Source organism: Capra hircus, chromosome 29, assembly GCF_001704415.2.
Source record: "Capra hircus breed San Clemente chromosome 29, ASM170441v1, whole genome shotgun sequence".
In the NCBI taxonomy this organism is placed as follows: Eukaryota; Metazoa; Chordata; class Mammalia; order Artiodactyla; family Bovidae; genus Capra; species Capra hircus.
The window spans coordinates 31,637,611-31,643,610 of NC_030836.1; the positions used below are offsets into that span (position 1 = coordinate 31,637,611).

The 6,000-nt window shown below is 42.4% G+C and overlaps 1 pseudogene; it reads left to right on the forward strand.

Moving 5' to 3' along the window:
- On the forward strand, window positions 4,658–5,484 carry LOC102170029 (annotated as a pseudogene).

Genomic DNA, 6,000 nt, shown 5'->3' on the forward strand with positions numbered 1-6,000 from the left:
GGCAAATAAAAAAACTGAGGACAAAATGTTTAGAATATCAACATCAAAGTCGAGGCAGAAGAAAAGTCACCTGATGAATGGGACTTTAAATTAGGGAAAGTTAAAAAAAAAATTTTTTTAATGAAAAAACAAAATTAGAAAAAGTAATTTTTTAATGGCTATTTAGACCAGTTTAAGGAGACCCTGGTTTGATTCCTGGGTTGGAAAGTTCCCCTAGAGAAGGGATAGGCTACCCACTCCAGTATTCTCGGGCTCCCCTGGTGGCTCAGACAATAAAGAATCTGCCTACAATGTGTGAGACCTGGGTTTGATCCCTGGGTTGGGGAGACTCCCTGGAGGAGGGCATGGCAACTCACTCCAGTATTCTTGCCTGGAGAATCCCATAGACAGAGGAGCCTGGCAGCCTAACAGTCCATAGGGTCATAGAGTCAGACACGACTGAGGGACTAAGCACAGCACACACATTTTAACAAGACGGAATGTTGGGGTACATAGTACTCAGTCACTCAGCTGTGTCAGACTCTTTGTGACCCCACAGATTGTAGCCCACCAGGCTCCTCCATTCATGGGATTTTTCTGGGAGAGAAAACCAGATTGGGTTTCTCTTTCCTTCTCCAGTAATTGATAAATATCAATACAATTCTATTCAAATACTATCCCAGGGTATTTAATAAATGTAGTGAGATGAATGCAATAAGCAGAGTTAAATGTTGCAGTTAGGTGTAGGAGGAGAGGACTGAGGATTGAGCTGGTGGGAGTAGAGCATATGACCAAGAAGGGTTCAGGTGATGCGGACACAGCTGAACCCTCTTCACTAAGGCTGGACACAAAGTACAAAGGCTTTTGGTAAAACTGCCTTCAGTAAGAAATGCCACCAGCCAGTTCTTTCAGCCTTGAGTGTAAGAAAAATCAAACAGATATTCTGTAAGGAAAAAATGGAAACTGCTTTTCTATACCTCACATATGAGTGGGGGCTGGAAGGATATTGGTTTAAGTGCCTCTTGGCTGGGAGCAAAATGGATTTTCCCCTTTCCTTTTTTTATGAGTATGTGTTAGTCACTCAGTCATGTCCGACTCTTTGTGACCCCAACGGGCTATAGACCACCAGGCTCCTCTGTCCGTGAAATTCTCCAGGCAAGCATAGTGGAGGGGGCTGCCATTTCCTTCTCCATTTCTGTGTATGTTGCTGCTAATAATTCACAAAGTATTTTCCTGTTTATACCTCAGTTCCCCCAAGTAAATGATTAACCATGATTACACATTAAGAAAAATAAGAACTTAGGCTTGAGAGCTTTACCATGTCCCAGAATTGGTTCTTAGTGCATTATTAAAAAAAAAAAAAAGTTTTTGTGTTTCTCGATTTGGCTGCCTTGGGTCTTAGCTGCAGCATGCTGGGTCTTTGTTGTGGTGCACGGACTCCCAGTTGTGGTATGAAGGTTTAGTTGCTTCGAGGCATGTGGGATCTTAGTTTTCTGACCAGGGATCAAACCCACGATTCCTGCATTGCAAGGTGGATTCTTACCCACTGGACTACCAGGGAAGTCCCCTCAGTGCTTGATTGATCTCAACTCATTTGTTCTGCACAGGCATGTTATAAACTAGGAACACTCATCCTTATTTTATAGAAGAGTGAACAGAGGGCTAGGGAGGTCCAGTAACTTAACAAGAGTCATCCAGTGAAGACATCCACATAAAAATTCATGCCCAAGCAGTCTGTGTCCCGTGTCTGTCCCCTTGTCCAGTATTTTATACCACTTTCAGTTCACAGGTCCCAGGGACTGTTAATAAATAGAAGCCACTTACACTACACAGTTACTTTTGATTTTCTCAGAGGGAATCCAAGGTAATCAACAACTAGGAATTGCCATGAGGGTTTCTGATAAATAATCAGTGAAACAGAATAACTCATACGTGTTCTCTCTTGCCGTTAGGCTCTATAATACATGTACATTTCATTACATGACCCTATGCATATTTATCACTTTAGATGGTTTTCACCTCTCTGGTTTTAGCTAGATTATAAATTCTCTGAGGCTAAGAGTACAAACGCCTAATATTCAGAGCCTAGCCCAGGAAAGCAGTGAAAATCTGTTGATGCACTTTTAATGAATGATTCAGGTAATGAAGGGGAGCTTGAAAAAGCTTCTTTCAGTCACATAAAGATTTTTCAGTTATTTTCCAAATAGCCTGAGTTGGGAAGTCAAAATCTAAAATGTGTTTTAGGGCTTGGTATTTTTTAGAAGATATTTTAAATACATTTTTATGACTTCAGGAGAAATATATCCATAAAGACATAATTCATTTTGAAAGGACCCCATGAAATCTATAGTATTAAGAACTTTTTTTTAAAAAAGAAAAGAATAACATTTCTTACTTGAGCTAGTTTCTAAACCAAAGGGCTACAAGTGAAGGGTGCCTGTGGTCGAAAGTTATCCCAAACTCTTGAACCAGCATACTGAATGCTCCTCTCTCCCTTTCCATCAAGGATATACTCAAGCACAACCCCTGCCTACCGGAAATATCTGATGTGAAATGTTAAAGAATAAACACTGGTGATGGGAGCCACTCTGCTGAAAGTCCAAGAGGGCTTCTGCTCTTGGTCAAGGACAGTCAGTAATTTAGAAGAACAAACCAGCTGAGAACAAATATGAAAGATAGACAAAAATCTTAGAAAAGCAAATTTCTCTCATATCAGAAACCTGATGCACTGCTGGCAAGAATGTAACGTGGTACAGCTACTTCGGGACAGCATGACAGTCCCTCAGAAAGTTAAGCACCAGGTCACCATATGACCCAGTGATTTCCACTCCCCAAAGAAGTGAGAAGGTATGTCCACACAAAGTTGCCAACATGAATGAATGTCCTTAGTAACATTATTCACAACAGCCAAAAGGTGAACATGACCCAAATGTCCATCAAGAATGTATAAACAGAATGTAGCATTTCCACACCATGTACTCTCATTTGGCCACAACAAGGAATCAAAGACTGATAGATGCTCCAACGTGGATGAACTTTATAAGCATGCTATGAAGCTAGAGACTAAAGATCTTGTATTATGTGATTCCACTTATATGAAATGTCATAATAAGCATTTCATAGAGACAGAAAGTAGATTAATGGATGCTTAGGATCAAGGGAATTGGTAGGTGAGAAAGGATACAGGGCTTCTTTCTGAGGTGGTGAAAATGTTCTAAAATTGATAGTGGTAATAGTTGCATAATTCTATGAATATAGTAAAAACCACTGAATCATACACTTTAAATGGGTGAATTGTATTACATGTGAATTGTATCTCAATAAAGGTATTAACAGAAAAAAAAACAAACAAAAAAACTGCTCTCAAAGGCACTGTTAGCTGTTGGTAGTAAGTTAACAAGATCACGATGAGTTACTGGGAGAAGACCTAGGACAGAGAGCGGAAGCCCGGGGAAGTAAGTGTGGCATTTGGGGCCACTTCCCTTTTCAGAGTATGTGTTGGTTCTACAGGAACTGGCTGAAGGGCACATCGCATATTGCAGGTGGCACATTGCTGGGCTAACTGCCCCTGAGTGGGAATGTGAGCTCATCAGAGTAGGGATGAACTGGATATAGGAGGGTGACCTGATGAAGCCAGTTCTCCTTAGGCTGGGAAAGTCTGCCCTAAGAGCAAACTGAACATCAGATTGTTCTCAGGGGGACTTCAGTTCAGCTTCAAGCTCTCTCCATGTCTGGAGCTGGATTCAGAAACTTCAATTGTTGGCATCCCTAGATACATAGCAGAAATGAGCATAAATCCCTTCTGGAGGAAGGTGATATCATTCGAGTCCTCAAGTTATTTTAGCAAACAATTTTTCAAAAAGAATCAGTTCAGTTCAGTTGCTCAGTTGTGTCTGACTCTTTGCAACCCCATGGACTGCAGCACACCAGGCTTCCCTGTCCATCACCAACTCCTGGAGCTTGCTTAAACTCGTATCCATCAAGTCTGTGATAACAAGAAATAACTAGCACACAATAAGAAAACAAGCTGAGAGAAAAAAACAATAGGCTGTAGAAACAGACCTGGAGGCACTACAGAAATAGGAGTTACTGGACACAGACTTTAAAATATCTATGCCTCTGACCCAGCAATCCCATGATGGGGTACATGCACAGAGGAAACCATGACTCAAAAGACATATGGACCACAATGTTCACTGCAGCCTGTTTACAATAGTGAGGATACGGAAGCAAATGTCCATTGACAGATGAATGGATAAAGAAGCTGTGGTACATATATACAATGGAATATTATGCAGCCATAAAAACTAACAAGACTGGGTCATTTGTAGAGACAGGGATAGACCTAGAGACCATCATACAGAACGAAGTCAGAAAGAGGAAAACCAATTTCATATATTAACACATATATGTGAAATCTAAAAAAATGGCACAGATCATCTTATTTGCAAAGCAAAAGTAGAGACACAGACACAGAGAACAAATGTGTGGATTCTAAGGGGCAAAGGGGTAGGTAGTGGTGGAAGGAATCGAGAGACTGGAAGTGATACCTATTCACTATTGATACCACGTGTAAAACATATAGGGGCTTCTCTGGTGGATCAGATAGTAAAGAATATGCCTGCAGAGAAGAGGGATCCAAGTGGTGGGACTCGCACCGCGGCCACGGAGGTGTGAAGGCCTCCTCGCTGCGCCCCAGCACCCCCCGCCAGCCCCTGGGGTCCAGGCTCAACCTCACTGTCCACTCCCCTGGCCCCCATGGAGAAGACGGAGCTGATCCAGAAGGCCAAGCTGGCCGAGTAGGCTGAGCGCTATGATGACACGGCCACGTGCATGAAGGCCGCGATGGAGCAGGGTGCCGAGCTGTCCAACGAGGAGCGCAACCTGCTGTCGATGGCCTACAAGAACGTGGTTGGGGGCCACCGGGCTGCCTAGAGAGTCATCTCCAGCATTGAGCAGAAGACCAACACCTCGGACAAGAAGTTGCAGCTGATCAAGGACTACCGGGAGAAAGTGGAGTCTGAGCTGAGGTCCATCTACACCACGGTCCTGGAATTGTTGGATAAGTATTTAATAGCCAATGCAACTAATCCAGAGAGTAAGGTCTCCTATCTGAAAATGAAGGGAGATTACTTCTGGTACCTTGCTGAAGTTGCTTGTGGTGATGATCGGAAGCAAACGATAGATAATTTCCGAGGAGCTTACCAAGAGGCTTTCGACATAAGCAAGAAAGAGAGGCAGCCCACACACCCCATCTGGCTGGGGCTGGCTCTTAACTTTTCTGTGCTCTAATATGAGATCCTCAATAACCTGGAACTGGCCTGCACACGGGCTAAAACGGCTTTTGATGAGGCTATTGCAGAACTCGACACATTGAATGAAGGAAGACTCGTACAAAGACAGCACCCTCATCATGCAGCTGCTGAGAGACAACCTCACACTACGGACATCAGACAGTGCAGGAGAATGTGATGCGGCAGAAAGGGCAGAAAACTGAGTGCATACAGGGTGCGATCTTTCTTCCCCTTGAGACCTTTTCACTAATCTCCATTCCTCACTCCATTTGGATTTCCTATAGCAGAGAAACCCATTCATGTGTATGGAATCAACTGTTTATAGTCTTTTCACACTGCAGCTTTGGGAAAACTCCATACCTAGATTTGTGTTTGTCTTAGCCTTCCTGGTGTGCAGTTACTGCCGTAGAGAAGTATTCATAGCTTCATTTCATACAAACGTAAGTAACTTCCGAACACTTCTGTAGAAGACTAAAAATGTATCTAGTATTTAAGTAATCTGAACTAGTTCTGCAAGTGACTGTGTTTTGTATTACTGTGAAGATATGAAAATGTAGCTAATTACAATTTAAAGAGTGTTCTACATAACTTCTTAATTTCTACATTCCCTCCTTCACTCTTCTTCAGAGATTTCCTTTCAGTAAGCAACTTTTCCATCCTCTTAATATTTTCCTTTTTAGTAGGAATCCAGAAGTATTCGATTGAATGGAAAAGCATTCGATATTTT